Here is a 12,705-nt window from a genome sequence, read left to right on the forward strand (position 1 = left end):
TGGTGTTTGAGTTCCTATAAATACTGTAGAGGGGGTGTGGTGTATAGCCTCCAACGTTCTGGTCAGAGAGGAAGTTCCTAGATTAGTATGCCTTTTCTTCTTTTGTTCCTTAATGCTTGAGGGATATCTTGAGTGATTTCATGAGTGATATTCTGAATACCACTTAGGTGGGTCATTAAGTGTGGATTAGTTGCTAAAGCTTTCGGGTCTTGACCTCTTGAGCTTGTGAAGAGTTTTTCTGAGAAGATGGCTGTGTTGCATTTAGTTGTGCTCTGGCTTGGCTAAGAGCACAACTAAATGCAACACAGCCATCTTCTCAGAAAAACTCTTCACAAGCTCAAGAGGTCAAGACCCGAAAGCTTTAGCAACTAATCCACACTTAATGACCCACCTAAGTGGTATTCAGAATATCACTCATGAAATCACTCAAGATATCCCTCAAGCATTAAGGAACAAAAGAAGAAAAGGCATACTAATCTAGGAACTTCCTCTCTGACCAGAACGTTGGAGGCTATACACCACACCCCCTCTACAGTATTTATAGGAACTCAAACACCAAATCCTGCTCTGTTCCAGTAACAAGAAGCCGAAAGCACCAGCCTGAAGATGACGAGTGAGACCTCGTCGAAACGTCGCCCAGACACCCCGACTCTTACACGGGAAGACACCCGAAGACACCAAAACCTGCATTCCTATACCCGTGAAAATCTACGAAAGCAAATATATATATATATATATATATATATATATATACTGGTAAACATCCTAGAGAAACACAAGGGATGCAAGGATGGGATTGTCAGTCCACGCATCCACTGCAGAATGACTTTCTGGAAATAAATACTCTTAGGGAGTTCAGTGAAAGCAACCAGTTATTTGGAAATTGATTTAAATTGGTTACAGCTTGAAATGGGGAGTACGAGATGAGTACTAGCACATTGGTCAATACTTTCAGTTGTTATTGCTCGCAGCTCAAGTTGTTTTAAACTGTTTCTAATATTATTTTTAATCCTGGGACTTTAGGTTGAAGGGCAGGTAAAAAAACAAAGATGATGATGATATACAATTAAGCCACCATCACCCTCAAAAAGCAAAACAAAATTTATTTTTAAAATAAGGATAATGATGTGTACATACACATATTCTTTCAAGAAATAGGTCTCTATTGGTTCAAATGAATGGAGAAGCAACATGCACTGAGGTGAGGATATGAACTAACCTAATCAGAGAGTTCAGCACTTGAAAAAATGCAAGAAATACCCTCATATTTTGATGCTGCATTTTAATAGCGGCATGGAGTGGAACTCTAACATGTCCACAGAATACAGTGGTACCTCGGGTTAAGTACTTAATTCATTCTGGAGGTCTGGTCTTAACCTGAAACTGTTCTTAACCTGAAGCACCACTTTAGCTAATGGGGCCTCCTGCTGCCGGTGTGCCGCCGGAGCCCAATTTCTGTTCTTATCCTGAAGTAAAGTTCTTAACCTGAAGCACTATTTCTGGATTAGCAGAGTGTGTAACCTGAAGCATATGTAACCCGAGGTACCACTGTACAGGATTAGCTTATAGGAAATGTCCAATGCCTAGTGAGACCATTAGTCCATTGAGCTCAGAATTGTCTAAACTGGCTGGCAATGGCACTCCAGTATTTCAGGCAAGCACCTTTCCTAGCTCTGCTTTTCTTCAGTATATCAGAGAGGTACCAGACAGCCCTTCTGCATGCCAAGTATGTGATCTCTAGCACTGAGCTACAGACTTTCCCCAAGTCGTATTCATGCTGACTCGATGTTTTTAGTACTAAGCAGTGACTTCCATGTGTGAATGAGCCATCAGAGATCAAAAACCACAGACGAATACTTTTCATATCATCTCACAGAAGTTTCAAAACGGCTCAGTTATTTATTTAATTTATTTGCCCACTAGGGCCAGCTGTGATTCATTAAAAACTGGCTAAGCAAGTAATAAGAAACAGAGTTCCAGTATTCTGGACAGAATGAAAAATAAACTACAATTCTGTCACAGATCTCTTTAGTTATCTTATTCTAAATTAAAAACTCCCAGCCTAGTCAGCTATTCCTCAGGGAGAAAACTCTCCAACTCCTTTATTATTTTAATTGTACTTTCCAAGATAGTGGACACCAGATTGTACACCATAACTGTATACAGTATTTAAACAGGTGATCACACCATAAATTTATATATTGTCACTGGCTCTTTCTCTGTATACGTGAGTTCGCAGAAGTGTACTACAAAGTGAGTGAGATGATGTTGCTATCTTCTTGCCCAAAGGCCAAGAGGCAACAGGAGTCAGAGTAACTTAAAGAGCCATTTTTATTCAGGAACAACATATAAAGAAAACATAGCAGCTTTGATGATACTAGAAGATTAACACACCCTAAGCCCAGCTAACTGGATTAAGTAGAAAACCACAGTGATCCAACAAGGAAGGGAGCTTCTATCAAGGCATTCTTGTAAGGCCATAAATATAAGAATCATAGGTCTACAACTGATTTACAGCCTCTGTCCTAAGAAGTCCTATAATAACTGTTTCCTTATTCATAACCACTGCACCCTGACCTCCTGTTTTCAGTGAAATAGCTACTGTGACTCCAAGGTTTCTTTTCTGGGCAGTCACAGACAATTCAAAGTCTGTCAGCTGATACGAAGTTTTCTATAGTTGTTTTGGTTCAAACATACCATCACTTTGCACCCAAAGTGAAAATGAAATGAAAATTAGCATTATTCATTTACAGTGGTACCTCGGGTTACATATGCTTCAGGTTACAGACTCAGCTAACCCAGAAATAGTACCTTGGGTTAAGAACTTTGTTTCAGGATGAGAACAGAAATTGTGTTCTGGCAGCATGGCAGAAGCAGGAGGCCCCATTAGCTAAAGTGGTTCTTCAGGTTAAGAACAGTTTCAGGTTAAGAATGGACCTCCCTAACGAATTAAGTACTTAACCCGAGGTACCACTGTATTTATTCACTGTACCTGCCGGTTGCCTAAGAAACATCATTCTCTGGTCAAGTCATAATACAATAAAAATAGCTGAAAATCACAAGTCCATATAATGAAATGCAGCACAAACAATACAACAGCAAAACAGTTATGAAAATCTAAAAATCAGATAAAGTCTGAGTTAATTAAAAAAAACAAAAACAAACCACTGGTGCTTTGGTGCTTAGACCCTGCTTGCAGTTTTCCCACAGGAATCTGGTTGGCCACTGTGAGACCAAGATGCTGGAGCTAGCAAACTCTTCTTATGTTCTTTAAAGGGTCACAGAGTTGGATTAGCACATTAAAAGCAAAGTACCAAAGATTAAAAACACAGTTTTAAAAGCCCATGAGAATAAAAAAAATATTTAGCTGGAACTGAAGAGACATCAAAAAAAGGCAACTGGGCAAATCTCTCTGTGTAATTGAGGGGGTCTCTGATGAGAAGACACCTTAGTTGTACCTCAGCTTGCAAGGGCACTTAGAGAAGCACTTTTGATGATAATCAAAGAGCACATGTTAAAATATTAAAATGCTCACAAGTTACATGAAATAAATGGGTGGCATATGCTGTATGACATGCATTAACTTAGAACCAGTTGTGATTGGCATGGTGAGTCTTCATTTTTATCATCTTTTAAAAATATTATTTTATTAATTTTCCAAAAACAACAAAAAATAAAAACAACATTTGACTTCCCCCTATTCCCTTCCCTGGTTCCATTGTTTATCATCATACCGCATGTCCATTTTAAATTATAAAATCCTTAAAATTACTTATTATCCAGTCCTAATGTCTTTACAAGTATTTCTAAAATCCTGCTAATGTATTAACCTGTGTACATTGCTTCTGTACGCATGCAATAAAGTCCTTCCAATCTTCTTTAAATTCATCATCATCTCCTCATCTTAATTTCGAAGTCAATATTGCCATTTCAGCATATTCCATTAATTTCACTTGCTAATCTTCTTTAGGTGGGACACCTTCTTCTTTCCAATGTTGTGCTAATAGTATTCATGCGGCTGTCGTAGAATACTTATATAAGTCTTTTTGCGGTCTTGGTATATCCACTCCTGTAAGGCATGGTGAGACTTCAGTGGTCACCTGATGGCTGGTTGGTTTTGTCACTGCTGCATACTGGGAGATAGAGGGGAAGGTTACCGTGGTGCTGAGGCTGGCATGGTGCAAATACATTGACAGGGTCACTGGATTGGCTCTGCCTGTGTGTTTGCACTGCACCAGTCTTGTGTCTCCCCCTCTGCCCTCTGCCCTCCAGTAAGCAGCAGTCTGAGTGGCCAGACATCAGCTGAGCCACCCCACCTCATCCTCTGCTTCCCCTGAGAACCTAAAAGGAGATGCCCTTCTAGTAGAGTTTCTGCTAAAGAGAAACAAGCCTTTTACTATAAGACAGGTAGAGCAAGATCCTTATAGCTGATCAAGACTGCACAGGGGTCCTTAGACTGAAAGTAATCTGTTTCTTACAGCAAGGAGTTTGGATCATGGACATATTTGTTTCTATGTATATTTTACAAAATTTCTGCCCTTAAAGTGACTTCCATATTAGAAACCCAAAGGCACAAGAAATAATGAGATTCGAAAGTTAATACACAACATCAATTAAATTACTAAAATAGCAGCATAAATCTGCTGATTTCTTTTAAGAATACATCAGTACAGCAGGAAGTTAAAACAGATTGAAATCATGGAAGAATGAAAGAGTTTTTGCCACCCCACTAAAACTCAAGTGAGAGGGGGCATGACCATAACCAAGGAGGAGACAGCTGCCCCCTCCAATCAAAATCAATAAGAATAAATACAAATCTGAGGTTCTGCCCCCTTAACAAAAGCCTGCCCCTAACAAAAATCCTGGTTACGCCCATGAGAGGGGGCCATCCGAACCTATTTCAAGAGGGAGTTGCTCAATATGGTGCCACTGCCCAGAAAGCCTATGTTCATGATCCCACCAAGCACACCTCTGAAGGTGAAAGAACATGGAGCAGGGCCTCAGACAATACAGTACAGTACTGGAACAGGTTCATGTGGGAGAAGATGGCCCTTCAGATAACCTGGTCATTTAGAGTTTTATGGGTAATAAATCGCAGCACTTTGAATATCATCTGCCATATTGTTGCATTAGTCACCCAGTTTGAAGACATCTTTGTGGAGCACTTCAAAGTCCAACTGAGAGTTCATTGTCCCAAATAATTTGGCATCATCTGCAAATTTTGCTGCCTTGCTATTTCACCATTGTAGCATTTGTGGGTGAGATAGCCTTGGAAGCTGAAAGAAGAAAGGTGCACTTAAACGAGGGCCTAAACAACAACTACAAATAAAGCAAAGGTGGATGAAAGGAAGGTCACTAAAAAGGTTACTGTAAATAATAAGAAGTTTGTAAGCAACAAAAGGTCAGTGAGGAAGATGGGCCTCTTAAGTGATGGCAGCAGCAATTTATTGACAAAAGAAGTAGACAGTTGTATGAAATTGGATGAATTCTATTGCAGCCTTCACAAAAGAGGGCAGGGTGAGATGCCAGAGCCAGACATAAATTTCCCCAGGGCAAAAACTAATGGCAATAATAATAATAATAATAAAATAAGAATTGTGGCAAAACGGATGCTCTAGAAATAAGCTCATCTGAACTCTGAAGGCTAACAAGACTTGAGGCAGCTCTAAAGGGAGGGAAGAATCACACAGCAATAGAAAGAGGCTTTGTTTCAAACAATAATAAGAGGGCTGGTTAAAAAGGCAGCCATCACCTATTCATACCCTACCCTGATCTCAGAGGTTGTCTGGAAGGTCACACTGGCATGTCACCACAGAAGCCCTAATGCCTCCATTGCTACTTTCTGCTGGTGTCCAGTAAGGACATCAGATGTGCATCCCTGTGTTCAGCCATTATCCTTGAAACAGTTCGTGCATCTACGGTAAGTGGCAAAGTCTGCCTGGATCTATTCAACTCAGCGTTCCAATAATGAATAGAATTTGCTCTGCCTCTCTCCATGAAGCAAGTCCTACTTAGAATGGTGTGGTGGGTAAGTTCCCCCATACTGTTGTCACATCATCATAGCTACAAACATAGAATAAAAGAGTTGTAAGGAACTTCAAATTTCTTCAACCTCCACTTCTGCCCACCAATGCAGGAAATGCACTGAAACAACATCCCTGATATCGTACTGAGAGGGACATATAGGCTTGTGTTTATCAGATGACTGTTTGGAATTCTTAAAGAGTGATCAAAAGGGGTGGGTGAGAGGGAGAACCCAAATAGATGGACTCAGCTGTTCCTAGCCAAGCTTGCATGCTCCAGGGTTGATGAGGTTTGTTCCCTAGTCTCAGATCCACAGCTTTTCCCAGCAGGTCCTTAACACCAACACCCCCCAAGGCTGCTTCCTTTTCACCCTCTTTGATGCCAGAGCTTGTCACAAGTGCTACAGGGTAGCAAAAGATGATGATGATAATAAATTTATACTCTACTTCTTGGAGGTAAAATCTTCCTCCTCAACACTAAATCTCTCTCCCTCTTTACACTCTCAGAGAGTGAGATTCAATTAATATTCTGACCCCCTCAGATGCCCTCACAGGAATCATAGGGTTTGAGTTGCAGCCTTAAATGCGCTTTACTTTTACCTTTGTATTTTGATTGTGCAAATGGCTTTGGCTTGGGGATTGGGATTGGCTGGTTGCTTTGCTTGTTTGTACATTATTTTGCTAGTAATTTGTACTAAGTTTCTTTGGGGAAATTAGATACAATGGATTTTTAAAATAATAATAATAATTGAAGTGCACACATTCATGCAGCATTGAGTCATCAGAAGCTGTAGAATCGAATGTGCCTTTTGGAGGTGGCTAGAAACATTTCCTAAGACATCGACCCAGTGGCATAAATACATCAGAACTGACCCTGGACTATTGTTTTCCTGTGTGGTGTCCTTCCAGCTGACTAGCCTGTGCCACACAGCGGAGACAGAAATTCAAAGCAAGTTTTCAGGCACTCCAAGCAGGAGAGCAGCAAACTCCTCCAGACTCAACCAATTCCATCTTGTTTTAAAGTACAGAAGTGTTTGCGAGATAGAGCCTCCCATGGTGTGCCCTCTTCCGTAGTTCTGTAGCTTTGAAAGACCCTCTCTGAACTGCCTCATACTGACTGCTGTGCTCAGTGGTGCAGCTGGAAGAGACCCTTGGGGGAAAAGAATAGCTCCAAATCTTTATGAAAGCTCTAAAGCACAGAGCACACCCCAGATTCCCTGAAAGCTTTCTTTTACAACAGCAGATGTTGCTACTTGCACGGCAGAAACAACTTTGTGCTCTCTGAGGAAGGAGTTGGTGGAAACCTATGAGAGTAGCTAGGAAGGGTTTGTTCCATATTTATTTTTATTTTAAAAAATGAACTAAACACACTTGTGATTTATATATGCTGGGTTCTGTTGATGTCGTAAATTACTTGCAAAAACACAAGGGCAAGTATTCAGGTTGGACTTGGCCACATTGATTTTTATTCCCCACGACTGTGAGAGAGATTTGCAAATGTTTCACTTTTCACAGGGAGGGTATAAAACAGCATGAAAATGCCTGTAACAAAAAAAAGTTTATTTTAAAAACCAACAGCAGCCGCAGTGACTTTCTCTGAGAATGAAGGTTTGAATTTTCCCAGCACCAAAGACTTCCCTCTTTCTTTCCCTTTATGTATATTTATGAACTATGTGCCTGTGGGGGAAGGAAAAGGATCACATGGCCTGCTCCCTCGCTCTGTTTTCTTATTTCCTCGCGATTGAGTTTGAAGAAACTGTGGCTGCGGCTTTCCTTTTCACAGCATTGATCGGGCACTTGTGGCTGCTGCTACATACTAATGTCTGTCAAACACCTCACTCATTTTGTAGTCTGGGGATGTTTCTGCAGTTTGCAAGTTACCAGTAGCACCCAGTCAACCCGAAATATGCCGTTTTTAGAGCAGCGCGAGTGGTTCTGGGCTTCAGGAAGGAGGCATGAGCTTTGAGTCCTCCTGCCTCCCTCCCAAAGCTGGGCAAGTGCTTACCAGGCTTTGGGAAGGATGTAAGAGGGCTCTAGGACCTAGCCAGAGCTCCACACCTTTTTCCAAAGCCACTGCTTAAGCCAGTGCCGTGAAGGTTGGGGAAAATGTTTTATTGTATAGGAGGGGTGGGGAATCTGCGGCCTTCCAAACATTGCTGTTTTATGCAGGGTAAAGCCATTGAAATTAAATAACATGACAAAGTTAGGTCCATTAATTTCACTGGGTCTGTTTTGAGTAAAACTTAGTTGAATATTGTGCAATTAACAAGTTGCGGTTCCTGACAGGAGTTATGATTCAACAACATCTGGTCATCCCCCTTTGCTTCATTGTGAGCTTTCCAAAGGCACCGCAAGGCATTAGTTTGACCTTTCAAAAATCTGTGGGTTTTTTTTAAGATGTATGATGTTTTCCAGCCCTTAGCTGTATGCATCTCTTATGTTTCTGGGTGTACTGTAGTGTATGTGTTATTTTTTTTAATGAATATGTGATTTTAAGGATATGTGCTTATTTTCTAGATGAGCTACCCAAATGCATCTGTTTGCAATGGTAGTTGCTTTTGTTGTGAAGACAATAGCACTCACTTGCGTGTGCATAGGAAATGTTTGCTTGTAGGGATGGTTCTAGACACATCAAGAAGCGCTTCAGTTTAAAGCATTGCGTGGACAGGCGGAGTCCCCAGATCCTGCACGGTCCCCCCGTCATGTGGAATAACGACTCAAGACAACATGCTATGGGATTAAATTGGCCACAACTTTATTAAATTTCAAATGTGGGTAGACCTTGGCTCAGGCATTGGGCGTTCTCCCTCCCTGGTCCCCAGCCGGGGACCTAGGGAGCATCAGGGTTATCCAGTGTGTGTGTGTGGGGGGGAAGGGCCGGCTCTGGAGAACATATGTTCAAGCAGAGATGGCCGCCCCCGTAACGCCGCCGCCGCAGGAGAGAGCAATGACGACCTTTCGGTGTACGGCCAAAGCCTCCCTTCAGAAAACCCCTTTAACGGGGAACCCTGGTATCGCCGCCGCAAGAGGTAGATGGACAAAAGGATTCCGCCCAAGGCCTGATACCGCCAAAGTTCTGACATTTTGCTACGGGAAAGGCGAAACCTGCCAATGCAGGGAAATTCCTTTCTGGCCCTTTAACAGCGACCTTAACGTAGCAGCGCCCGCATACCTGTGAAGAAAAGTTAACCTGCAAAATAAGACATTAACTGAGGGTGGGTAGGGTGGGAGAAGCTCTGGAGCCAAGTGAGGATTCCTAGGTAAGATCCTCCCTCTATTGTGTGGGCAGGTAATCCCTCCCCTACCTGGCCTGGTCTCCTTGGCAACGCTTCCCCCAGGTGGGATTGGACAACTGACTGAGGTAGGCGGAGACCTCCAGGTATCCCACCTGAGGGAAGGCAAAGCCAAGCCTATGCTGTTGGGGCCACTCCAGATCTAGGGGCTGCACGCGCCCACACAAAGGGCGCCCCCCGTTTTAAGCGGGGAGCGGTCATTGTAAATTTAAAAAGGGAAAACAGGTAGAGAAAAATGGGACTCCGCATTGTCATCTCGTGGCACAATGTTAGATCACACATACGACACATATAAATCGCTTTTCCTTTACCAGTCTAGCTGAGTCCTGGGTCTTGGTGCATAAGATACTGTGCAAGTCTCAAAGGCCAGATAGAAAGGCCTTGAGGCCATGTTCAAGCCCTTGATTTGAGCTTCCTTACTTGTGCCTTAAGGACGCAGGTGGCGCTGTGGGTTAAACCACAGAGCCTAGGACTTGCCGATCAGAAGGTCAGCGGTTCGAATCCCTGCGATGGGGTGAGCTCCCGTTGCTCGGTCCCTACTCCTGCCAACCTAGCAGCTCAAAAGCATGTCAAAGTGCAAGTAGATAAATAGGTACCGCTCTGGTGGGAAGGTAAATGGCATTTCCGTGTGCTGCTCTGGTTCACCAGAAGCAGCTTAGTCCTGCTGGCCACATGACCCAGAAGCTGTATGCCGGCTCCCTTGGCCAATAAAGCGAGATGAGCATCGCAACCCCAGAGTCGGTCACGACTGGACCTAATGGTCAGGGGTCCCTTTACCTTTACCTTACTTGTGCTTTAAGCCATGATCCTCTTGTTAGTGCTGGGGCTCAGCTACAAAATGTAGTGTTCAGAGTAAACACAGATCCTTAAGTCAGGGCTGGACCTTTAGCTATGGACCCATTTAGTAGCGGGAACTTTTTGGAATCCGCAGGTCCCACAAGCATTTCTCATTTAACTTTTTGTTTGTTTGTTTGTTTGAGAAAAGGCCCCCATCTCAGACTGCGAGTGAGGTTACTTTAGTATTTATAGACATTTCCTCACCATTGTATACGCATAGCTTGCCACCAACGCATTTATGATTAGGTGAAAAAGGGTTTTTCATCCCTCATCTGTTCTGTTTGCATAAGTTTAGATGGAGATATCACACCTACACATTTCATTTCTCTAAATTGAAAATTTTTGTGTGTGTTTGTGTGTTGAACCAAAAGTGAAATGTTCTGGAAGGCCTGCAGATGCAAACCCAAAACTAATTGGTAGTTGTTGCAAGAATGAGCTCATCTATGTTTATAGTCGCTAGCTTTGATATATGCGAATTGGCTTGCTTTCATGCTGTGGGTCCTGGGATGCTGGGCTCTTGGCCCACAGAAGGGAGCTATCTGTAAGCCTTGGATAGTTGCCACCTATGGCCTCAGCGGACAAGTGAATTGATGGAAGGGTCTTGACAAACTGCTTTGTGTATAAAGAATGCTTGGGTGCAAACAAGTCATGATGACCTCTCACTGTTGCAGTGTTCACCCCACAACTGTAAAGGTGTTGGGGGCTCCAAGGGCTGTGCTATAAATCTACATCTCCTTCTTCTAATAGAGCACTAGAATTGATCGCTCTAGTGTTTTCGACATCCTCCTTTGGTATCTTTGCATCAAACGACTCCTGAGAGCTCACCTTTATATATAAGGGAGGGGGAGGAGGGAGGGAGGGAGGGAGGGAGGGAGGGAGAAAGAGAGAGAGAGAGAGTGTTTAAAACATTTGGTACAAGCAAGCAATTATAACAACTATCATTTTGTATTTTCTTCTTTGGCAACCACACGTAGCCAAGTAAGATTGTCTTCCACAACAGAAGACGCCTGCGCACGAATTTGTTTTATGTGTTGTCAGGGTTACTTCCAGATCCTAGCTCACAGAGGATCACGCTAGCCAGCGATCGTTAAATAAAAGTCTTTATTGAGTTAAAGTCTCCATTCTCGAGCTGCTGCGTGCAACCCTACGTCTTATGCTTAGATCGGCGAAGCTCCGTCTGAGTCTCCGCCCCTTGCGCACCAACTTAATATCCTAGCCCTGCTCCACCTTTTCCGCCTGACAGTTCTCCTCTGGGTCCCTCTGCCCCCCTGGGTCTCTTCCTTCCGGGATTCTTCTGACGCTGACCCCCCGGACTCTCCTGTCTCCTTGCGCCGGGCTTTAGGACCTGGCTCCCTTTCCGGGCTGCCTACTGCGCCACCTTCCTGTGCATTTGAACTTGGCGCGCGCGCCCAACCTTCCACTTTCCGTCTAACCGTTACTTCGCTCCCCGATGAAGGTGTGGCCACTCCTGACTCGTGCCCTCCCTCCTGTTGCGAGCTGCCAGCACTTGATCCCTGGCGCTCTTCCTCTTTCCTACTCTCTGGCGGTGATGCTGGCCCCGATTTCCAACTGCTCCCCTCTGAGTCCCCTCTGGCTCTATCTTCCTGGGGTGTCCCCCTAGTTTCCCCCCTTGCCCTGGCCACTGGTGCTCCTTTTTGTGAATCTTCTGATTCACTGGAAAGACTCGGAGATCTCGGGTCGTCGTCATCACTCATCCTTTCTTCTGCCTCCTCCCCCTCGCTCTCTGTTTCCTCCCTTGCCCTCGCCTCTGCTCCTGAACCCCTGACATGTGTGGAGATCAGTACATGATGACCAATGCACAGTCTACACAGTAAGGCTCTGCTTGTTCTGCTATTGAGGACTTCTTGGTTCATTGTCCAGCTGCTCCCCTTTGACCTTACTGCCTTGGGTGACCCTGCTGAGAGTACGAGACTCCCTATGGCTTCACTCACAAAGATCACAGGAACGTGCAAGCCCACTCACCATGACAAGGTGATGATCCAGCGAGTGAGATTTTTATATCTTCACAGAAACACAGGCAGGTTTCTTCCAAAGCATTTCAATCCATATGTTGTGTTTGCACATCTTTCAAGAGGTTTCTAAATGCTTGTTTTTTCCTTTTCTTTTTTAAAGTTTCCAAATCTTTTCAGAGTTTTAAACTTTTTCAGCATGAGCAAATTCCAGCAGTTTCTTCCAGTAAAAAAATACGGTTACATTTTAACACAGCGTAAGGTTTGTTTGTTTTTGAGAGAGAACAATCAGACTGTCATAAGAAACTAAGCATACTAAAGGTTGCCATATTCAGCTCAATCCAAAACAGTCAAACCTTTTCAAACATTTAAACTATTATATACTAATAGTAACACCTTGAACCTGGCCTAATAGTAAATCAGCAAACACTGCAAATCTCTAAGCAAGGCTGTTGTACACTACACAGCGGTGGTGTGTACACACACACACACACACACACACACATTGCATTGAGCTGGTCATTACAACTTTTCATGTGCTGTTTTTAGTCTGATTTTTATCTCAGTACAGTCGTACCTTGG

The sequence above is a fragment of the Podarcis vaucheri genome, assembly GCF_965113315.1.
Source record: "Podarcis vaucheri genome assembly, chromosome: 1".
Taxonomy (NCBI): Eukaryota; Metazoa; Chordata; class Lepidosauria; order Squamata; family Lacertidae; genus Podarcis; species Podarcis vaucheri.